The following is a 25910-nucleotide window of genomic DNA, read 5'->3' as shown; positions in this document are numbered from 1 at the left end:
AGGACAAAGTGAAAATCTATTAGATGTGAAGAGCCTGGAAGGTGTTTTGGAACCTTTTATGCATCTGTTCTTAAAATGTTTGTCTTGATGGGGAGCAACTTTTTGCTCAATTGAAAAATGACAGGACAAGGGGGAATGGTTTTAAACTAAAAGAGGGAAGATTTGGATTAGAGGTTAGGAGGAAATTATTCACTCAGAGGGTGGTGAAGCACTGGAACAGGTTGCCCAGAGAGGTTGGTGTTTCATCCCTGGTGGTGTTAAAGTCCAGGTTAGATGGGGCCCTGGGCAACCTGATTTAGTGGGTGGAATCCATGCCTATGGCAGGGGGATTGAAACTGGATGATCTATGAGGTCCCTTCTAACTCAAGCCATTCTATGATTCTATGAAAGAATTAAAGGTTATCACTCTTCCTTCATTAACAGAAAAAGCAGAATGTTAATATGAACTGTGGAATAATTTGGTCATGGATTTACCTCCTCAGGCTTGTAAATGTGTGTTTACTTCCAAAGTTAGTCATTGATCATCAGCTAAGAGGCTGACCTGTTGTGTTACAATGGCTGGCACCATTGCCTCATTTCACTTAGAAGAACTCATAACTGTTATCAACAGAGTCATGAGTCCCAAATTCTTCACTATTCATACCACTTAACTACAAAAAGTAAGAAGAAAAGAATTTGAACTGTTTTCCAGGCAACACATCACAGTAAAGTACCTCCCTCACATATATGAGACTTTAAAAAGATCAGGGTCTCAAAAAGAATTGGCATAGTTTAGGGTATAGAATTGTAGAATCATAGAATGGTTTGGGTTGGAAGGAACCTTAAAGATAACTGACTTCCAACCACCCTGCCATGGGCAGGGACCCCTTCCACTACACCAGGTTGCCCAAAGTCCAATTCAACCCAGCCCTGAACACCTGAAAAACATGTAAGGCCATTATAAAGTCTCCCTAGATCTTTCTCTTCTCCAAGCTGAACAACCCCAACTCCCTCAAGCGTTTGTTTGTAGGAGAGGTGCTCCAGCCCTCTGAGCATCATCATGGCCCTCCTCTGGACTCACTCTAATAGGTCCATGTCTTGTGCTGGGGAGCTCTGAGCTGAAGGGTCTCACAAGATCAGGGTAGATGGAAGGGAACAATCACCCATCTTTTGATGCAGCCCAGGATATGGTTGTCTTTCTGGCCTGGAAGCGCACACTGCCAGCTCATGCTGAACTTCTTGTCAACCTGGGACTTAGGCTATGAGTCCCAAGAACTATTCCAGTGCTTGATCTGCCTTGTAGTAAATAGTTGTTTGTTTTTTTTTGTTTGTTTGTTTCCTGTTTAAATGAAGTTCATTTCACTCCTTGCCCACTGTGTCTTGTCTGTTCATTAGAAACCTCTAAGAAGAGTCAGGTTACATGCTCCAATACCTACAAATGCGAGGTTTGAAATTGTCAGAATCATACCGAAAAAGCATGAAATATTCTATTTGCATGTACCTGGCTTGAGGGATTTTGAAGAGTCATTTTTCTGGAATCTCATGCTTTTCTCATTTTTGAGCAGACAACAGTTGGTCCCTTTCTACCTTAGATTATACAACACACCACGAAACCATTTTATGTATTATATCAAGAATGAGACACTGAAATCTGAGAATATGTAATAAGATTCTGATGATATAAAATATAAATATGAAGCAAATCTGCAAGATTTAATCAGAACTCTTTGCTTAAACTTTATTTAGAAGCTAATACTAGTTCCTTATTGTATGTTTTAGTTTGTGTATCAAGATAATGTTCATACCAAAAGAGTAAAAAGCACGTGCCTCTTGAAATTAAGTCAGAAATGGCTGTCCCACGTTTGATGTCTAATGCTGCATAGTGCATACAATGAATATGTACTTTATAAATTGATTTATAAATTTATCTCTAAGTATGTTGCAGGAACATCCAAATACAGCATGACAACCGATGTGAAATAGGATTCAAAAGGACAGACCTCAAAAAGAGGCCTTGCTGTGTCAGAGGGAGAGGCAAGGTAAGGCAAAGCAAGGCAAGAAAAGGCAAGGAAAGGCAAGAAGGAAAGGAGTAAGAATTTTAGCTTTCTGATTATTTTTGGCCCTACTCTTCGGAATTGATTTTATCAATTACTTCCAAAAGACATAGTAAGCCACTTGCACATGTATAATTTCACATTACAAAAGTCAGAGTAAAAAAAAATAAGAAAATGACTGGATGGCAGAAAAGAAGAAAATAATTTTTTTTTTTTGGTTGAACTTTGCTGTAAATGGAGTATCAAGAAAGGAGAAAAATGCACAATAACCTTCTCAGATAAGAATAAAGTTTTATTAACAGAATAGTGAAATGGCAAAGTGAAAAAGAGAGTGTCAATAAATGGTAAGAAGACAAAGCAGAATAGAAAGTTAGGAACATAATCCACAAGGTAAAGCTCAACTACAGTGTTGAGAGTTTAAAATCATAGAATCACTGAGGTTGGAAAAGACCCATAAATCATCAAATCCTTGTGACTGAATTTATAACTAATCTGAAAAGTCTGCTGAAGGCAAGCAGAAATAGTAATGTTAAAATAAATGACTGCATTCTATGGAGAGGAAAACCTCTTCAGCATTCATAAATCCATATCACAATGCATACTTGACAATTTAAAATAAGCTACTTCTTTCCATGTGACAAAACTACTCTTTGATTTTTAAATTTCACATCTTACAACAAGACATTATCCCATACTGGGATTTGGCAAACCGTTTAGCACAATTTTGTTTAGAATCAAGTGTATTATTTTTATGAGCAGAAGGTATGCATATATGAGTAGTGATATTCTATTTCTCTTCATAAGAGGTTCACAATCTGATGATGAAAGGAAGACCATTTATATATGTAAATATTAGACCAATGATTTCATGCAGAAAGACATGAAAAAAACCATGGGTTTCAAGCAAATATGGACCTAACTTTATTTCAAGTCTAGCAGTAATTAGTAAGCTATCACATCGCTAGATAAACTGTTCCAGAGGTCAGTAACCCCGATTGCTAAATATTTGAAGTTTATGTATAATCTGAATTTCTAATGTTTGCATCTTTTCCAGTTCCTTTCTGCTACCTTTATATGGTCATGTGCTATGAGGTACATAGTAACACTTAACTTTTTTTTCTGCAAAAAAAATACAGGTTACAGTGCTCAGGCCACTAATGAAGAGACACTGTTTGTGTTTGAATCTAATTTTTTTCATTCACACCAATGAACTGTTAACCTTGGTAACGTTAGCCTAAAATTAATACTGTTATCTCCCCTAGTGCTAAACAGAATAGTAAAAATAGTCTCATACAAGAAGCTTCAGAATCCTCTTAAGAAATAAGTTTGGTTTTGAGTGATGTTTTATTTTCAAGTACAGTGTAAACTTAATACCTAATACTTTAATTTTTATGTTGAAAATATTCTGGCATCTGTTTTGTGTGATGTGTCTGAAGGCTGTCCTTTTTCTAAAGATAAATAAATTTCAGGCTTCAATTCCATTTTGACTTGTAAAAGGAAAACAAAGAAACAAACAGCAACAACAAAGACAACCAACACCCTCCTTTGGAAGCCATTTAATTTTCACAACTTTAGTGAGAGAGAGAGAACTAAAATGCTTCCTGCCAAGACTTGCAGCATTTCCTGTATGTATTCTGTGTAGAAATAAAGAAAGAACACAAGAAATAAAGAAAGAACAGAATATCTGCATGATATTCTGAGCTTCTTTTTTCAGTTTCAGTGACTGATAAAGAAAACTGAGGTGATTAAAATAAATAAAACATGAAAAATTATACTTAAAAATGTTCTTTATTTTAGAGCAAGTTACTTGTGACATGGCCAAGTATTTTTCAATTCCCAAATCAAACTCACTATGGCTTTTACTTCTATTTTTGGATATGTCCTAAAACTTATTTGTAATTATTTTAGTCACAAAAAGTAACTATTGAAAGTTCTGAGAAAGAATTTTGCAAAGTGATTTAAAGACAAATATAAACTGAAAATGAATAACAGTGTAACATCTCCAATGCCTACACCAGACGAATCAATGGTCAACAAATAAGTTCCTATTTAATTTATCATTTATAAAAATATACTCCTACAACTTACTTCAGAAATTCTCATTTGTTAACATTTCCCACACGTCCTGAAATTAGATCTGTTAAAAGGTGAAAGCAAGCATTAGAACTCTCAGGTTTCTATGTAAAAGCATTGGTAAACAGCTAGAAAATTTATTAAAGTGAAAATCTATATTAATTAAAGGGAAATGCAAGAGACAGGACAAAGTTCCAGCACACCAACAGAAGTTACAAATTGTAAGAGATTTTGTGTCACCACAGAAGTGTCCACTTATGTGTATCTAGGTTAATGACTAAGTACTTGTACTTTGAACAATAAAGTTTCAGAGCAGAGAATTGAAACTCTTAGGTAACTTTCTTCCCTTCAGAAAAGGCAATTATAATGACACTTTGTGCTAACTCAGAAATCACACAGTTCAATTAAAATCATAGACAGCAAATACATAATGTAAAACAAAATTATTAGAGGTACTGCTTGATTCACACACTATAAAATTGAACACATGGTGACCTATCATTAGTTTAAGCCTGATAAGTATCTTAGTATGATGTACAGAGCAGTGAAGGTTGGCTAGTATAAACAGAATTGTTATTATGATTTATGGCAACTCAAATACAAACTCTGTAAGAGGTCCAATTTCACAAAAAGAAGACAAGTATAAGAAACATCAGTAGGCAAAAGTCAATTCAAATACCTTTCACACAGCTTTTTTGTTACTAGGAAAAATCAAGCACTAAACAGGATATTAGAACCTTCTCCTCCTAAAACTCCTTAATTTGGGTTGTGTTTGAGGAACTAGGGCTAAGTGACAAAACGTAGAGCTTCAGCTGGAGTATAGCTGAAAAAAGAACAATCTGTCTTCAGCTTACCTCCTCTAGCCCAACTCCAACTGAAGCTCTAGACTTTGTCTCTTTCCTGGAACTAATCATAAACCTAACCCTAACAACATACAAGGGGCAAGTCTGAAACCAAAGACTTCAGACCAGCCCTGAATGAAGTCTTCAAAGGGATACCTCTTTTTTCCAGCCTACCCCTCCTTTCAGCAGCCCCTTTGTAATGCAAGCCTCTAGGATTTCTCTCTCTCTCAAGCGCAGCCCTAATGCTAACTGTAAGCCCTGGAGGGATTGACCCTTAGCCCAAGACACCCATTCTTGAGCCACATTAAAAGTGCTAGAAGCAGACAAATATTTTTCAGCCAGTTTCACCATGAGCAGCCCCTTTGCTGCCTCAGTCTAGCTGGAGATCAAGATTTAGTCTATGTCACAACATTAAATTCAACCTGAATCCAACCCCCAAATTTTTGGCTAAGTCATAGGACAAGATTTTTTTTTTTTTGAGAACAGGGTTACAATTAGGGTTTGGAGTGAGGCAAAGCCTAGAGATCCAGTTGCTGTGAGGCTGAAAAGGAACTCAGATGGAACAAGTGGATGACTGAAAAGGGATGGAAAAAAAATCTTTTTCCGGAGAACTTCGTATGAAAAAGGGTGAGGGAGTCTAAGACAATGACCTAGCCAATGATTAGGGTTAGGTCAGGTTTAAGGATCAGGTTAAGAGAAATGGAAATCACAGATCTGTAGCTGGAAAGGAGCTGTCAAAAGAAGTGAAAGTGGCACTGCCTGGGGAAGTGAGAGAGACCTAACCGTGAGACATTTTATTTTGGGCAGTGTTTCATGGTTGTTGTCAAAGGTTCAGACTGAGTTTATGGATGTTTTTTAAGGTTAGGTCTCAGGCTGAGAGAGGGAAATCTCAGAGCTGCAGTTGAATAAGGGTCTCAGAAAGGGGCTGCCAAGGGGAGATGTGGGCAGCAAAGAGAAATGGACTGTGAGAAACTTTATTTGGGCAACAGTTGGTGGCCCTTGACAAAGGCTTGGCCTCTGTTGTTTTGGCCTCTTTTGTTGTTTTTTTTTTTTTTTTTTTTTTTTTTTTTCTTTGTTTTATTTTGTTTTGCAAGGTTTAGAGTTAAGGTTAGGACTGAGAGAGAGAAAGCCTAGAGATGCATTTATATTGGAACAGGAAAATGTTGACTACTAAGAAAACTGGGCTGTGAGAAAAATTTTGTCTTGATAATGGTGGGGATCTCTTGTCAGATGCTGAAACCAAGATGGCATTTAGGGCTAGGGCTCAAGTGCAGAGAAAGAGAAAGCTTAGTGCTGTATTTGGGCTTGGGCAGGAAGGGAGCTACCAAAGACAAATCTGGACAGTAAAGAGAACTAGGCTGTGAGAAACCTTCTGTCTGGTCAGTGGCTGGACAGTCTTGTTGTAAACTCAGTTTGGGATGATGTTTATATTTAGGGTTAGTGTTTCATTTAAGTGACAGACATAGTCTAAAGATCCAGTTGGAATGGGGTTGGAAAGGGGTTGCCAAAGCAAAGGGTAAGTGGCAGTCAGAACATTTCTCTGAGAACTTCTTCATTTGGTTTGAGTATAGAGGCTTGGGCTAAGGCTGCCAAAGGAAGGAATAGGCTGCCGAGAATAGTTCTCCATTGAGAAATTCCTCACTGAGGACAAGGATGAAGGGCTTGTGTTAAGGCTTAGTCTGGGTCTAGAGACAATATTGATGTTAGGGTTTGGTTTGAGAAAGTGTTTAGAGCTCCAGTGGTAGTGGGGATGAGAGATGAGCCAGAACAGTTAGACAAGTTTTTTCAGTCCTCTGGAACCTCTCCATATTCTCAAGACAGTTGAAAAGTAATTGAGAAAGGTCTCACAATGGCATCAGCCAGCTCTTTGTGTACCCTGGGATGAATCCCATTGAGCCCACAGACTTATATGCATCCAGCTGGAGCAGCAAATCCTGCACCAGTTTAGAATCAGCTGGGAGTTTATTGTTCTCACTGTCATGGTCTTACAGCTCAGGGCTCCAGGGGTCCTTGGGGCCCATCACCGGTGTTAAAGATGAAGAATAAGTTACAGTTTTTCAACAAACATTCTTCCTTTATTTTAAGTTACTAAATTCAAATAAAATTGTAATTTTGTAAGTTAAACTGTGTGAAATAGCAAAAACTTGTCTAACTGTTCTGGTTCATCTCTGATGATCTGATGACTGATTTCAGTATCAGTGGTGTCTTTGACATAGGTGGAAGGTGCATGTTTTGAAGTAATTGGTGTCCAATCTTGAAACATGGCAGCCTATGAAAAAGAAATAAAGAAAGTTAGTCAGATGCTGTCTGTGATCAGTCTGTGATCAGTTCCTGAGTATACTTAAATTATTGTAATGACTATACAGATAATTCTATCCAATACTGAGAGTAAGTGGAATTATTTTTTTATTATTTCATATTTAGACAAACACTTCATTTCTTTTATTTTTCCTCCCCCATCCTGCATTGAAACTATCTCCCGCCAGTCCTAACAATGCATGATTTAAAGGAACAAAGGTGGACTTCCATCTCCAGTACTACATTTATACAACATTCAATCAAGCTTCAGCTGAAATCTATTTTCATCCATTTTGGCACATGTCCATCTCCTGTTGCTGTTGGAATCAGAGAGTCACTGGGTGGTTGTAGTTGGAAAGGACCTCTGTAGATTATCTAGGCCAACCCAACACAGGGCAGGGTCATCTACAGGAGGCCACTCAAGGTTTCGTTAAGAATGCCTTTGAATACCTTCATGAAGGGATGTTCCACAACCTCTCTGGGCAACCTGCTCTAGTGTTTTACTACCCTGACAGTATTTTTTAATTATTATTTTATTTTGTTTAAATGGAATTTCCTGGTTTCAAATTTGTTCCCACTGCTTCTTGTTAAGAGCTGGAGCACCTCACTTTTCAAAAGCACATTGTAATTTTCATCTTAAATACATTTATAGCCATGACTTTTCATATTATCTGTGTGCAAACAGTCTCTGACTGAACAGCTCCTCTTCCACCCTGGTATTTCCCTTGATGTATTTATAATGTAGAATAATCTCTCCCTCCATCTGTGTTTTGCTAAATCAAACTAACCAAGCTTGTTTACTCACTTCTTGCATGATATTCTTCCCTTTCAGTCTGCTATTCTGTGCTTGCTCCAGTTTGTATTAATCGTTCTTATACATGGACAACCAGAATTGTACATAATTCCAAATGAATTTTCAGCACAGAGTAGTACTAACATATAATCTCCTCTAAAGGACTCTTGTCTCATGTATTCATGGCTGCAAAATGTTAGTGTGTAATCTCTACATTCTCCCTAACAAATGCTATACTGACTTTCAACCAAGTAAGATGATCAGCAAGTTCTCATTTACAAAAGAAAACATAGAGATCAGTTTGATTAATCCTACTTCTCTAAGAATGTGGAATTATATTCCAATTCACACCTTCTTAATTATACCTGTCCAACTGCAGATTCTCTAATGGGACAATTTGAAGAGGACTTCATGTACTTCTATCTAGTATGCCTGTTTTACTTCATTGAATGACTTTAACACTGAAGAATAAAGGACATCCTTTATAATTTTGTTTAAGAATATATTCAGAGTTGTAAAGCTGTCTCTGTAAATCCCAATGAAAAATAAATGTAAGACAGCTTGCCCTTACTCCTACAATTCTTTGTACAACCCTACAAAACCATCAGATGTTTGAAAAATGTTGATAATTCCAAAAGGAAACAAAGTTCCTATGAGCTCCCAGTCCTTCCTGCCCACACAACTTTTGTGTCACCTTCTTTTCTTCAGGATGTGAATTCCAGCAGAATATTGCCATGATTCACTCCCTGCTGTGGATGATTGCTGTGAATCATCATTTTGAATCCTGGTTAATCACAAATTGCTTGACCACCATAAGTGTGTTATATAGCTACCAGATGGCAGCTAGAGAGAGTACTTTTTTCTCTGTCTTCTTATTAATGTCATATTATTTAGGGGAAAGAAAAAAAAAAAAAGAAAAAAAAAAAAAGAAAAAAAAAAGGTATTTGAACCCTATCATTTGTTTGCATTTTACTTTGATTTTACTTCTATCATGAGCTTAACACAAAACAAACAGAACAGTGCTCTTTATTTCCTTATTTTATTATGATTATTTTTCTTGGAGATTAAGTAGTTCTGTACTTTTTTTTTTTTTTTTTTTTTCCAGCAAATTATAAAAGTAGATAAAGAGGAAATCACTATTAATAAAATGCAACATATTTTTAATTGAAATATACTTTTTACACACTATGACTGAAAAGTTTCATTAGATCAGTTAGTGTGCTAAATGACACTCAAACATAAATTGTTTCTAACACAAATCTGGAAAATAAGGCAGCAAGGTTTCTTCCAGAATAAATAAATAAATAAATGAATAAATCTATCCTTTCTTAGTTTAAAGCCATTAATCACTGTCCTTACCCTTCAGCAGCCCCTTCTGGGTGGAGGCATCAGCCACCACTGGGTTAGAAGACTTTTAATGCAATCAGTGCTTAAGACAGAACAAGAAGATAACAATGCTACAGGTAAAGAAGACTATTCAGGATCTCCTTCTGTACAATTCCAAAAGTAAGGATATACTTGATGGCATAAGTAGTAAAGAATGTAGCATGCATGAAAGGATGTTTTTTTTCTTCTCTTTTTTATTCAATGTGTAGAAGCAACTAGAATGAAATCATGATCCTGTAAGTAATTCATGGGAATATGTGATTGATAAGCATTCTGAAAATGAACAGAACATAACAAAGGAGAGTCAAAGTTGAAAAACTTGGAGGACTTGTTTTCTGCTTGTCACTACCAGGTGTGCTTTATAATGGTTTAATATAGAATTGATATTAATGGTAATATTAATTTTAATTAAAGTACTCCTTTCAAATTCCACTTCATTAAGCTAAAAGATGTGATTATTTTCTCACTATGTTGGGGGAGTTAGCTTAGCTCACTTCAATTTCTAACTGGAAAAATTTGGGCACTTGGTAAAAAAAAATTCCTTCACATTTTAGATATAACAGAAGTGGACCAAAAGGAATTTTAACAGTTTCACATCTACAGAAAACATTTCACCATTTTGTATTTCTCTTACTCAAAGGAACTCTTCATCATGGGCTGAAATGAAAGGCAAAACTCATATTTGAGTTCCATGCTCACAAAACAAGCCCCATTAAAATATACATATATATATATATATATATATATATATATATATGAATGGAAAAGACAGAATAAAATACAAAGTCATAGCCTCTGAGTATAGTTTTAATGAAAGAATTTTGAAACAACATTCTCATGTTTGCCCTTTCTGTGGACTTTGGGAATGTTGCATATTTTCACATTGTGAAAAACTGATTTTACTGCATCTCCTTCTGCATACTGCATTCATAGCTTTATAGTATCATAAAGAGTACCCATCTTTCCAGAAAGGCATATGAAACTGTATTTGAAACATTCATTAACTGGAAACAGTGAGGTTAGAATCTGCTATTTATTGACTATAATGGTACAACATTCTTTCATATAGTAAATCTAAATTGGTTTATCAGTGGAAAAAACGTCTCCAAATAAAAGCAGTTTATGAGTCAACTATTACAGATTTGTGAATTCCCATGCAATTACAAGGAAAATAAAGGGTTTTGTTTTGTTTTGTTTTTAATTACAAGATCCATCATTTTAAAGAAATATAACTTTCTTCAATATATTTTTTAGAGCTGCAGTGAGGAATCAGCTATATAAATTTGATTAGAGGAATATTTTCCTTCCCTTGAGACTGACTTCTTACACATCTCTAACAGAATGATTCATAGGGCTCAGCCATTTAGAATTGCAAATGTGGTATGGGACCCCTTGTCAGTTGACAAATGGGAGTAGGTGCATTTAAACAAAGAAAGAAAAGATAGAAATTATACTGTGGAAGAGATGAAACTGCACTCATTTTAACCTCTGTGCTCCATTGTTGTGATTTCTCTAATTAAGGAACTTCACTGGCTTATTGGGTCTCTTAGTTCATACACATGTCCTCAGAATTGTACCTTGCCTATCCAAGGTGGAAAATGAGACAGAAGCCATTTTGGCTTATGAAATGCACTCAAGTAGCTGTCTGCATTGCTTATATGTGAAATTTTGTTGTATAACATACTTAGGGTGCTTGAGTAGTCAACTTGGAACAGAAATATGGAAATGTCAGTCACCTGTCATACAAGCTGAACTTAATTATGCAATAATTGCACATCCGATACACTGAAATTGAAAGGAAGCAGCACTTCCTTGTACTTACCATGGAATTAACATGTATTATTTATTCATTAAGTTACTACACAGGAGTATTATTGCAGGCATTACCATTTCACTTTAAGGTACAATGAGTAATTTATTATATAGAGATGCATATGTTTATAAAAACTGCTACATTGAAGTTCTGAAATAAACTAATGTAAAGAATGCATGGGACTGACAGTCTAATTCATGGTTAGGTAAAATGCATAGTTATAAAGATCAGGGAGGACTCCTCCAAGGAATCTTATGTCTCTGGTTGTCATTGCTCTATCATGGTTAACTCCAGAGCATTCAGAGGGGTTGTTACTGATACCACATCTATAGCACTTAACAGTGATGCTATTACCTCTATATTGGTTCATCTATATCCTTCCAGCAGTTCCTGTATAACATACAGTACTGTGCTGACTACTGCACAACAGTTGAATTTTATCCTTAAGCCATTGAATAGACTGTTCTGCCCTAGATTGGACTTCATGGAGGTCACAGAAACAGGAACGAAAACCATACCATTGAAAAGGAAAGATATACACAACTACTTAGAAAATTTAAGGGGGTTGAAATATTGTTTTATATGTCACAGGAGATATCCAACTCTTACATGGTTTTAGTGATATAGCAGCAATTTAATTTATTGTAAGTAGATTGATACCATTAATTTGTTATGTTGAAAAGAGTCACAGTGAATAGTCTACTGCCTATCTAAGTTGCTAAAACTTAACATAAATCAGGTACCTGTAGAGTTGCACTCACCAACAAGCGTAGTAAGGATCTCTTGACCTTCAGGAGTAAGTGTCTTATTGTCAAGCTCAGAATTTTAACACATTCTTTTTATTTTCCTTCTTTTCCAAAAAGCTTATCTAGTCATAAAAGGGGCCTTGCCTGTTGGTTGTCTCCTCTACTTTAAATTATCTATATTCTTGCTGTCAGAAGAGATGTTTAGTCCATCTTGACAGAAATTTCTGTAAACTGTAATAAGATCATAAGACTAAAGAAATGATAAACACAACATCATAAATTAGGCATAGATAAGAAAAAGAAGAAGAAAAAGAAAGAAGAAGAACAAAGCAGAAGGAGAAGGAGAAGAAAAAAAAGAAAAAAAAAAGAAAAAGAAAAAGAAAAAGAAAGAGAAAGAGAAAGAGAAGAAAAAGAAAAAGAAAAAGAAAAAGAAAAAGAAAAAGAAAAAGAAAAAGAAAAAGAAAAAGAAAAAGAAAAAGAAAAAGAAAAAGAAAGAGAAAGAGAAAGAGAAAGAGAAAGAGAAAAAGAAAATAAAAACAAAAAAAGAAGGAACGCCTCTTATCTATTCATAAACTCATGAAAAAAAAAAAAAAAAAAAGTTTCCTTTTACCTAAGGTGGAAAAATGGACAGTTTTGTTAGTTCATGTGCTTGAGCAAAATGCCTGAGCAAACTGTGACAACGGACATTGCTCATACAACTTAAGCACTTTGTATCAGAAGTAATTAAATGATTCTCCACACCTTATTCACTTCTCTTTTCAGACACCAATACACTTTTCCATATAAAATATATTTTTAACCTGTAAGAGAAAATGAGTAAATACAAATTGCATCCAATCTCAGGTGTTTGAATAGAATATCTGCCATCAGAATAGCATATTCACAATCAGATTTAAACAGTTAATACTCATGCCTGAAAATGAGCTTTACCTTCCATGTAGTCAATGACACATATATGGCACCTGAGTGCTTTGACCCATCCCATGGAAATTCAGTTATGGAGATTGATGACTCCATAATTCATTAACTCAAGTGCCCACTTTCTAACCTAAACATTTCAAGCTTTTATAGAGATAGAAAATTATGAAAAACTTCTAAACAGATTCTCAGAATGCATGAACCTGTAATATTCCTTTGGAAATCTAATAAAGTTTGGGGATGAAAAACAAACAAACAAAAAAACAAAACAAAACAAAAACAACAACAACAACAACAACAAACAATTGCTCCATAAAGGCCAATTATTACAGAACTCAATCATAGTGACTGGAAGATTCACCAAAGAATTTGCATTCACCGAAACAGTAGCATTGCCCCCTTTTAATAAAACATGACTTGATTAGCCAATATCCTTCAATAAAAATGTCTGTCTGTATTTATTACAGGTTGGTGGACTTCAGGAATTCACTGGACAAGACTTCAGCTAGAAGTATTGCACAGGAAGCTTTCAGATCTTACATGGTATTTCTAAGACCATGAGAACTGTTTTCTGGAATCCTGCATATATAAGGTGAATTTTTATGAGGCACCCTATATGGATCATCTGGATTTATTTTAATGTCTAGAGAAAATAACTTATTCAGCACAATAACAAGGATTTATTACAGTCTTTGCAAAGTATTTGAGGACCAAACTAAGAGGAACAAGCAATTGAGGATTTTTTTATTTTTATTTTTTTTTCTAATGGCATGATACATTTGAAGGCTTTCCCAGTACTAGCATTGACTAATGAGAGAAGCATCAGTTCAGGCATATAGAACAGCTTTATGTATTCAACAGCAGCTCACACAAAAGCATGAATTTTAGAATTTATTCTATTCAGGTAAAGTAAATGCAATATATTTGTATATTTGTCTAGATATGGCCATATATGTATATATCCAAATATAGTTCAGAAGAGAGAATGTTAGGCAAGAGAAACCTCTTCAGATTTTCAAAAGCAATGAAGAATCTTTAAAAGCTAGTTTTACAGGCTTTAAAAATGAAGAAAATGCAATCCCGGTTTAGCATCTTATTAACTCAGCACAATGTGCATGTCTGTGTCCAGTCCCTTTGTATCAGAAAGGATGTAGAACAGGGTACAGAAATTAATTTATCAAATGTATTTAAAACTTCAGGAATTCCATAAATGAAAACATGGTTGTGTTTTATTACAGCTGCTAAGCTGTCACAGCTGATGTATTCATGAGCACAGTGAACTACAGTTACAGCCATTCCCTAGTGCTCACTGCTTTCTCAATATTCATAGGACAAACGTTGCAACCAAGGAAAGCATTAGACAGTGGGGGCGTGAGCTGGGAATAGTGCTCTACTCAGAATGTTGTCTGTTTTTGCAACCTTATCACAGATTTTTTAATAATTTGTATTTTTCCTGAAAGGCTCAACATTAACCACATGCTTGTGCTATCACATAAGTAAACATTCATGCAGCTACTTGAGATCTGAAGTTTTCACTAATAAAATAAGCCTCACTGTAGTCATCTCATCATCAGGTCTAGTCAGATCTTCAGGGCTAGTAAGATAGAAGGGCTAATGTGAGAAACTACAAAGGTATTTAAAATTGTGCTTGGCCTGTCTCATAGTTACACAGAGAAGTACTAACCCATGGATTCTTGTGAATAGCACCTTAAATACACTTCAAACTGCATATAATATAAACTAAACACACTACAAACTACTTTCTTTATTGAGAAAAGATAAGACACATATGAGCCAAGAAAGATTACCACAGACATAAAAACTCCTAATGCAGGTTACTGCTATCACTCCAGGTAAGGTGACTACAGAAGTTATCACACTACATGAAGCAATGTGTTTTTTAGAGTCATTGATTTAAATCAGATTTTGAGAAGCTGGATTAGGAATCATACTTAGCTGTGTGACTCAAACCTCTTTCAAAACATGCTTAAGACTTGATGTTTATGCATATCTAGCAAAATTCATGGTTTATTCTGTCACCACTTTAGTAGCTAAGTATTGCTGAAGTGGTAAAGAAACAGAGTATAAGATCATCCTCACAAGGCCATGCAACATATCAAACACTTACCCAAGACAGACTTTCATAACACTGATTTTATCTGTTTTCAGGAATGGTATCCTGAAGTATGTTAAAAAATATATGTTTATTTACTGTTTATATGGCCCTGATAAGACCTAGCTCTTTTCACTTGAAGGTCTCCATGTGCTTTACACATACAATGTTTCAATTTAATCAGCAGCAAAGGTCAAATCAGACAGAGAAATGACATAACAAGATGGATAAATATGACAGTGGGATACCCAACCTACATCTTCAGGTCCTGGTATACTGTAAAGCCCTTGGACAACTGCTCTTTCTCAGACTGTAAGTTGATTGCCTTCTCAAGAATGGTGTAATTGCCCCTTCAAGAAAATACCATCCATATTTTCTTAGAGTAGTGTCCTGCCATCAACAAAATTACTCATTCAATTGCATATGTGATGTAAAATAAACAGGGCATTTATCACCTATGTAAGTGAAACTTACTATGTTGTTATCTTCCACTCTGAGTATTAGGACCACCACAAACACTGTAAGGTGGGAATGTCATTTTCTTTAATGAGACCTACTCAAAACATAATGTAAATGACAGGGTTGTCTACTGTATTATTCTCAAACTGATGGAAAATACAATAAAGTCGCATGAAATCAGGAGCCATTTTTAAACTTCATTATAACTCTTTTTTTTCCCACTTAAATTTCAGTAGTTTACTCCCTTTGGAAGAGACTGCAGAGATGCTATTCACAGTACCTTCTTTAAGTCTGTCTTATACTTTAGAAGATGAAATGAGACTAGATGCAAACTGCTTAAAGTATCTCCTGTTCAGGATACTTAGAAGACAAGTACTTTTCTATGCCAAAGAGAAAGTTTCAAGAGACTAGTTTGGCTCAATATTTGCTGTCTGAGTTGCAAAAGACTCTTGTTCCTCAAGTGTCCACCTTTGGCTGAGTGCATTCAGACTTTGATCCTCCTTAGTTAATAACCATTTCTCACAAATGTATTCTTCTCACTTTTGATTCTTCACATTTGTAAACATACAGAGAAATCCATCTCTCAACAAACTTTATAATTTCTCTTAGAGTACTTCAAAAAGCCTTTGTTTCTTTAGATTACAATATTTTATTATCACTGCAGCAAAAAGTCCCACAGAAGGGCATAGCAACAGGCTGATATGTGGAGAATGATCAGTCATCCACAGCTGGAAGGAACAGTGAAACCCAATTTCATTGCCAATCTAATGAAATTGTCCTCTCAAATCCACCTGATATATATAAAAATATTAGGTATAGATTGAAATATAAGACTTTTTCCTCAAGATCTGTCATAATCATTTGAATTAGAGTTGTTTAGGGTTTAATACAGAAAAGGAGGCCCAAAAGGGAACCATAGTAACACTTTAAATGACACAAAAATCTGCTGGAATGAGGAAGGAAATAATCTTGTTCTTCATGTCCACAGTGGATATGACAATAAATGAGTGTTGATTAGAAAAATGACACAGGATACAGTTAGGGGTGGTTGATTAAAAAATAAGTCAGTATTTTCAGTGATAGAGATAATGAATGGCTGTCACAGATTGCCTGGGGAAGTGTCCGAGTCATTGACTTTGTCAATTTCTAAGAAAAGGATAGCCATTCATAGCATTAAGAATGGAAAATCTATCAGGAATGATATAGGAAAGTGTTCTTATCCTGTACTAGGTGACCTCCTAAAGTTCCTTGCAATCCTATAACTGTATGACTGGCAACTTTCACTTATATAGCATACATTACATTATCATGAAGGTTGAATGGTTGTGGTAGGAGCACTTGTTTATTTTCTTTTGCAGCAGTTATTGTTTGTTAACATTTATTTTACTCAACTTTCACAGCACTAAAGTCATGTTACTATTGGGACACCTTATTCACTGACTTCATCAACTATTTTATCAAGCATCAAACAGACTCATTATATACTCTCCACTCAGTTTTACAGTCAAGCATCCCAGGACTTTTGTTAAGCCGCAGTGCCATTACAGCTGCTGAAGAACTACTTCAGCTCCTATACTGCATGAAATAGAAAGTTGGAGCAAGAGTGGGTATTAGTCACAAAGCTTTGCTAATGTCTTCTTACGTTTTCTCTTTTGACTATTATTTGGCTTTTTTTCTGATGTCAGAACTGAGAACTAGCTAGAAATGCAAGTGTGTTCTCTGGAGGCAATTTCTTCCCCTTACTGTATGCATAACTACAGGTATGCATTCAAGGTGATATAAAGAAAATTATTTTGAAAACCATGGTGCAATTAGACAAATATTAACTGATTGCTATCACAGAAACATGATAGGATGGATCACACAATTGGAACACTGGAATAGAGGGCTACAAGCTCTTCAAAAGAGATAGAGAGGGAAGGAGGGGAGGGGGTGTTGCCCTCTACATTAGGGAAGGGATTGATTGCAAAGAGATGCCTCTGAAAGACAGCCATGGGCAGGCTGAGAACTTGTCCACCAATAAAGGACAGCTTGCAGTCGAGGTCTACTACAAGCAACCAGATCAAGGGAAGCCTGTGGATGAGGCACTCTTGCTTCAGCTACAAGAAGCATCATGCTCACAGGCTCTCATCCTGATGGGGGACTTCAACCATCCCGATGTCTGCTGGAAAAGCTACACAGCAGGCTGTAAGCAATCCAGAAGATTCTTAGAGTGCATTGAGGACAAATTCCTGGTCCTGGCATTAGACAAAACAACCAGAGGAGAAGCATGACTGGATTTATGCAGATGAACTCAATAAAGAGGTTAAGAGCAAAGTCCCTACCACTACAAGCAAAGAGCAAGTTCAGGACCATCTGATGAAATTGAACAGTTACAAGTGTATGGGGCCTGATGACATGCATCCCAGGGTCCTGAAGGAATTGGCTGATGTAGTTGCCAAGCCTCTCTCCATCATGTCCTGGCAGTCAGGTGAAGTCCTTGGTGGCTGGAGAAAGAGAAACATCACTCCAATTTTTATAAAGGGTAGAAAGGAGGACCTGGGGAATTAGAGACCAGTGAGCCTCACCTTTGTGCCTGGCAAGATCATGGAAAAGACCCTCCTGAAAGCAATGTCAAGGCACATGCAAGACAAGGAAGTGTTCTGAGACAGCCAGCATGGCTTCACCAAGGGCAAATTATGCCTGACCAGTCTGGTTGCCTTCTACAATGGAGTGACTCCATCAGTTGACAGGGGAAACCAACTGATGTCATCCACTTAGACCTTAGGCCTTTGACACTGTTCCACATGGCATCCTGATCTCCAAATTGGAGAAAGATAGATTTGATGGGTGGACAATTCGGTGGACAAGGAATTGGCTTGAAGATCATAACCAGAGAGTGCAGGTCAATGGTTCTATGTCCAGGTGGAGGCCAGTGATGAGTGGTGTCCTTCAGGAGTCAGTCCTGAGACAAATATTGTTTAATATCTTTATCAACAACATAGACTCCAGGATTGAATGCACTCTCAGAAAGTTTGCAGATGACACCAAGCTGAGTGGTGCAGTCAATACAACAGAAGGAAGGGATGACATCCAAAGGGACCTGGACAGGCTGGAGAAGTTGGCCCATGTGAACCTAAGAAGGTTCAACAAGTCTAAGTGCAAGGTGTCAAGGTACCTGATTGCACGTGGGTTGGGGCAATCCCAGACATGAGTACAGACTGGGAGAAGAACTCATTGAGAGCAGCCCTGCAGAGAAGGTCTTGGGGGTTCTGGTGTGAAAAAAAAAGAGAAAAAAAAAAAAAAAAGCTCAACATGAGCCAGCAGTGCAAGCCTGCAGCCCAGAAGGCTAACTGCATCCTGGGCTGCTTCAAAAGGGGAGTGGCCAGCAGGATAAGGGTGGCATCCCTGCCCATGACAGGGGGGTTGGAACAAGATGATATTTAAGGTGCTTTCCAACCAGAGCCATTCTATGATTCTATGATTTTAATTAAATGGTTATTGTTGAAGATGTTGATAACTGTTAAGATTTTGTGGATTGAGAAAGTATTGCATTACTTACAAAATATGACAACTAAAGAGAAAGGCAGCTGGCTATAGTAAAGAAACAAGCTGACATAAATAATAGTTTAGCTGTAGTGTTAATGTGTAGCCTGAAAAAAATAAATAAATGAAGGCAATGATTGTTAATAAGACTGTCATTTCAAGCAATATATTCATTTGTCTGCTAAAGCTAGTTATTAGCACATTTCAGCACATACCTTTTCCACATTTATGGCCATATGCTACCCCTACCTCCACTCTGAGCACATCAAATGTCTTATTTCTGTTACCTCAAGTACTTACATAATGCTTTGTATATTATGAAATCTGTAAGGTTCTTGGCTGAACATATGCAGGTATTTTCAACACTATCATTAGAGAGAACACCGGGATTCAGACAGAACTTCTCTCCTAGCAAAATTATAGTAGCTGTTGCACTGACAGAAGGTGAAGGTGCTGAAGCACCTTTCCCCAGCTGTGCTGCTGTTAGTGAGACTACAGCAGTAGCTTAACATTAGATGTTTTTCCTTACCTGGAGTTTGGGTTTTGATTTTGAACACTCTATTCATGAGTCCACCTAGTGGATACTATGAGAAATATTTCTGCATACAGATGTGTATATATATATGGTATATACATACATAAGCACTTTTTTTTTTTTTTCTCCTATTCTAATCAACTGAAAATACTGCAATACTTGTATATTTGTCTTGCATAGAAGGCACAGTCCCTAGCACATGGCTACAGAAGCAAAATAACAACTCCTTGCTTCCATGGGCAGGGAAATATTGAAGACGATTCAAGCCTCAGAAAACAATCGTTTTCTGAATGTAAATGATACTGAATTCTCCCAAAGGTCTTAGAGAGGCTGGAATTCTGCAAAGCCTTGTGCAATCTTCACCATGATACTCTTGAAGCCTCCCTTACTGTTCAGGACTTGTCATATTCAAAGATTCAACTGGTCACTAGGATTCAGTGCTCATAAGGGCAAAAAAAACACCAAGGAAATGTCTAGCAGGTAGTGTAAATTTGTCAGTTTCTGCCTCAGACTTAGCCATCAAGCAAGCCCTCTGCTTCTGTCTCCATCTTCAGACTTAGTCTTTTCATAGTTAGGGCCACAGGGGATTCTATTCCTTTTTCATTTATATAATGTTGAGTGGTGAGCGTGTTGGAGGATGACTACAGGGGGAGAATTCATGGCTGTGTGGGATCCACTTTCCGTATGAAGTTCACAAGACCTGGACCTCCCACAAATTTGCTGATGCACACAAATAGGGTGTCTTTTTGAATATTCTGTTTTTCAAAATCTAAGATCAGCTGAGACCTTCAGAACTTTTCACATAATTTAACAAGGGGTAAACCAGCCTTCCCCCCTGCCCCCCCCCCCTTTTTTTTTTTCTCTTAGATTACTATAGCAAGTAACTAATCTTGCATAGTATTGCAACTTCTTGCAAATACTCTTGGTGACTCCAGTTTCTGAACTAGACAATAATTTGGCGGTTAATACAATATTATGCTGTCAGTTTGGAAAAAAAAAAAAAAAAGATTTATAAAATATTTTACTGAAACATTGGCAACTTGTATCAGTTTGACGTAAACAACTTTAAGCTTTCCAAAATTAAAAACAAACAAACAAACAAACAAAAACACACACACACACAAAAAAAAAAAAAAAACAAAACAAAAACAAACAAACAAAAAAAAAAACATAAAATGAAACCAAACAAAACCAAAACAGCAAAAAGACCAGTTCATATACTAGTTGACCTTTTCAGAGAATTTCAATTTTTATATCTTTTCTTTGAGAAGTAAAATTCTATTTTTTAACATTCAGTAATTTTTCTGTAAATTAGTTTTTATCCTCTGCATTTTTTTCAGGCTATTCTTTACCCCTGCTTTTCACGTTTTCATGTCCCATGCGATCTTGTTACTGGAAACAGAAGATTACTTACTCTAGATGTAAAATAACTATTAGTAATTCACAGTTCAGGAAAGTGAATTAAAAACACTACCAGACAAATAAGGCACCTTGTATCCATCATCCACTTTGCTGATCCTGGAGTAAGTGTTCCAAGGAGTCAGGTATCTTTTATCTAGGAGAGTTTCCACCTCAAAAGTAAAAGGACTCACACTATCAATAATTTTTAGAGAAATGGTCTTAATATTTCTGTTCTGGGAAAAACTGAAGAGGAATGAAGCTGTTCCTTCTCCACTCCCAGTCCAGTTCGTGACTATGAACCACAAACATTTCCCTCAGGACCACCTACAGAACTATCCATGTGGAGGCTACAATTATATCAGAGGGAAAGATTAAGCATTAAATCTAAATGTTACTGAATGATGACACTAGTGCTATCTCTCCAGATAGGATAATAGTTGCACTTAATTTGCATCCAGTCATATAGACACTTGCATGTCATAATGTGTAAGTAAGATGCGTGGCTAGAGGTGCATCTGGATAAAACTGAAAGCCCTTAACAATATAACAGTTTCCTTAGATCTTAGTTTTTGAAGAAAAAAATTTACTGGGAATTAGTTTTGCTTCTGTTGAAAAAGCTGTGAATGGAATGTGCAGGTATTTTTAGTATTTCAATTGAGAAGGGATATCAGATGCCTCTAGCATGGGCAACATAAGTATTTGCAATTTTACATACCATTTTATATTTCATGGGTCTCTCATCTGACTTCCAGCAGTTCCTTCAAAAGTATGTCCTACATCCACTCCCTTACCTGCCAAGTAAGTTCCACAGATACTCAAGAACATGCAAAGTTGCACTAGATGGCTATGTTTAAGAATCTGGATCAATTCCCAGACTACCTACTGGGCTTGCTGAAGACAATAGTATGAGTGCTAATATCCATGACCATCATTATTCTTTACTGCTGGTGGAAGTGATTTTAAAACACTTTATCTGGCTTAAAGACAGTCTTCACTTTATAACTTTGTAACAGCACCAGCAGATTACAATGGATCCCACATTACTGTAAAATAACACTTTTCTGTTTCTGCTTTGTCAAGCTCTCCATTTGCACATTAGTGCTGAGTTCATTTCAAATCCTACCAGAATTGTTTCTGCTTAAGAAACTAAGTTAAATTCCTACCCAAAGTACTTAATTGACCCAGTTAATCATACTTAATATGCATATACTATCCTTATATGCATGCAATTGTCATCACTGGTCTTAAACATAAGCCCATTGCTAATTTGTTTATGTGGAATATTTTAAATTAGTGTAGATGATGGTTGCATTACAATTTTCAGTAGCTGGTGAAATAATTTTGTTCTAGAGGCAGGTTTTTTTATGTATATATATAGTTCTTTGGTTTTGTTATGTAAGAAAGAGAGCAAAAGAACATTGTATGTCAAAGTTTAACTGTTTATTATTCTCTAACTTGAATTTAAACCTTGAATTTTTGCAATTGTATTGAGATTTTATCCCATATTGTCTTTTGTTGTGTTATTTCTGCTTCCTTTTCTAAATAAACATTATAAAATAGAAAATTTGTCATTTTTCTTTCATTTTCCTTACTCACACTTTGTTTTCACTGAGGTTTGAAAACATTTTGTGAGGAATTGTTTCAGGATAATTCTCCACTATTAACACTACAGTTATGAATTCTGGAGCAAAGCTATACAAAGGCAGAAGCAAATGAAGAATGGAGCAAAGGCAGGTGGAGGAAAAGTGGCTTTAGTTCAGATCCTTTAAGTTGTTCCTTTATTTCATTATTCTCATCTTTGGAGCACCTTCTAGACAATGCTTGCTGACATCTATTGTCCAGTGGCTGACTTCAGTTCTTCTAATGTTGCATATTCTCCTTTAGCAATAAAGCCTAGGAGCTATAAATCACTGAAAAACTCTACAACATCAGGTTTGGATCCTTCTTTGTGTATGGAAAAAGGTATTGCAACTAACTGTACCAATCTTCTGGTTTTGTGGGACTGATCTTAGTGAATGAAAAAAGGTTTTGCAGCATCAGAACTACAAACTGTACACTTTCAGAGCAATAAAATGATGGAATCTCTTGGGAAAATAATATGAACTTGTAGACAGAAAAAAGGACTAAGAATAATATGAACTAACAGGAGGTGAGAATTTATTGTGAAAGCATTAAACAGGCCCTGCTTATAAAAATGTTAAATTATTTTAACATTAAAGATATCAAGCACAATGAATGAAGGAAGCCAGAATTTAGGTCATCCAAGGTCTGCATTGCAACTGCTTGGATTTAAAAATTTTAGTCTCTAAAAAAACATGAAAAAACTTTAGTCCATATTCACTAATCCTAGAAACCTTTCACTATTTCACTGGTGAAAAATCTAGTATCCATTTTTTTCACTGAATATTTCATGGTTACTTTTGAATATAAGTATTTATTTTTATTCAGAGATGATATCTACAGGAGAAAATACAAAATACAGCATGTAACAGGTAACATGATTATGTCTCCTTCACAAGAGGGCTGATAGTTTTACAGATGCTTATGAAAAAGAAATGAAATACAAATAATAGCAAAGCTGAGCCAAAGCATTGCCTTTGCCAGTAAAATCACTATAATGATTTTTAATAAATAGGCTTATCCAGTATCAGATAACTTTTTTTTTTTCCTGAAGACCTTTCATTACAATCTTCTCACACTCTCAGATGACTAGAGTTTACAGTTTCTGCTAACAATTTCCAGCACTAGTACATGCTAAGATAAACACGACTGAAGAAGCAGCTTTTATTTGCATGTACTGCTCTTCAATTACTCCAGTGCAGATTCTTGAATACAGGTGACATTTTTATTTTGCTTTAAACACAAAAAGTAATCAATACAACAAATCTACCTTTGACATATATACTACATTTTTAAAAGCTATAAACTTTCTTCAAACAAAGGGATTGTTTAAAACAAACAAACAAACAAACAACAACAACAACAACAAAAATCAAGTAAAAAGGAATTGGCAGATCTTTTACACAGAACAAACAGGCCTGTATTTTCTTTAATATTTTAGAAAATTTACCACACTGAGACTACTGTACTTTAAACCTAATCTGTATGTACGTGTGGTAGAGTAAAACAAATTAAAGTTTGATTGTATGCCCTCCATACCAAGTGATCTGAAAGAACAACTTCAAATTAGGCCCCAAGCAACAATAACCCCTTGAATAAATTAAACAGGGTATCATGCAGAACCCTTTTGGTCCAGCCCAGGCAGGACAAGATGTAAAAAAAAAAAGTGCTCTATACTGTAGCTGGGAAGAAATGTTCCTATCTGGAACCTCTGGTAAGAAAGCCCCATGGGAGACTTGAGGTAGATCCCTAGGGTTCTGGAGTTGAGGATACAAATGACCTCAGACCCACTACACTCCAACCAAAAATGAGATATAGGCAGCATATGAAGGTATTTGAGCTGCTTTTGAAGTGGTTGGTACTGATGAACAGCTGGATGTTCAAAAGGTGGGTCCTCTCTACAAATCATGAAACTGATGCTACTTGGAGCAAGTGAATGTTACCTATATTCACATAGTTTATTACCACTAAGAAAACTGTCATGTGAGTTAAACCAAGCAGTGATAATTTCCCATACAGGTAAAAAAAGTAAAATAAAATAAAAAAATGTCAAGAACTATATTATTCTGAGTGAGTGGGATAAGGAAAATGGAAACAGAGATTAGATGTGTAATTTTGGTAGTGTTTAAAGTGTTTCTACCAATTTAAAAAAAAAAAAAAAAAGACAAAACCATACACACACACAAACACACACACACACACACAAGACAAATGACAAAACATTGTACAAAAAATGAATGATCTGACACATTCTCAGGTACAGACACTCTACTGTTCCTTTATCTTTATAAGTTATATTTAATTGGAGGCATGCTTGGTTCATGCAAACATGCTTTGCCTTGTAGGGGAAAGCAGGTATTACATACAGATATATGTGGATGAGATCAGCACAATCAACTTGTGTTGGGCACTGAAAACCTTTTAAAGTGCTTTAACAATCAATACACAATTCATTACTGCTTCACAGATCGCACACTGAGAGAATTGTCATCCTTATTTTACTCTTACCCAGACACAATTTATTTCACATCTTTGATCCTAAATATCAAGATATCCTGTTCCCTCCACTCTTGCTGATCTAATACAATATCAAACCAGAAGATACATGATTCATGAGAGTTTCAGTTCTCACAAATGAACAGTAAAGTGTATACAGAGGAGTAGGATGTTAAGGGAAAAGAGAGAATAAATAAAATCACATCTATACATTCATATACATACTATGACTTCAGCCCACATATCTCAGTTCTACTTACTGTGGAGAACTCTGTAACTGCCACAGCTACCAATGCTACTACAGCTTTATCAGTGCTGGCAGTCCTAGTGTAGATGGCACCCCAGCAGCTGTCAGTAGCATCATGTCTATTAAACCAGCTCAGTGCCAATCTAATTAACACAGTGTTGAAACAGCTGCTGGTGCTGGAGAGCTGTGAATATTGCAGCTTCTCATATACTAATGTCAGTGGAACTGCAATAGTGGGAATGTTCTCTAAATGTTCCCTAGTGCAGAACAAGCCTATGCTGGCAACAACCTGCTTTTCTGTCCTTGTTGGACATAATACTTATAGCAAGGTGTCAAATGTAACTCTGTGCTTCTATTCTAATTAAAGGGTCCCCATCCTGCATGTTTCTTTACAAATTTCCAAATTTTGGTCTTCTGTTTACAAACTCCTTAATTTACTTGACTTTAGCACTGTATATGATAACCCTGTTATAAAGAGAGCTGTAACCCATAGAACCCATGTTCATCACTGAAGACAACTTTGTGAAAAGCCCCAGACAATGATAATAGTAGTTCCAAAAGGGGCAATTGTTTATATCATTTCTTAATGAAAGTAGAAGAAATCACTATTTT

This window comes from Anas platyrhynchos, chromosome 3 (assembly GCF_047663525.1).
Source record: "Anas platyrhynchos isolate ZD024472 breed Pekin duck chromosome 3, IASCAAS_PekinDuck_T2T, whole genome shotgun sequence".
Taxonomy (NCBI): Eukaryota; Metazoa; Chordata; class Aves; order Anseriformes; family Anatidae; genus Anas; species Anas platyrhynchos.
This window is presented reverse-complemented; position numbering follows the sequence as displayed.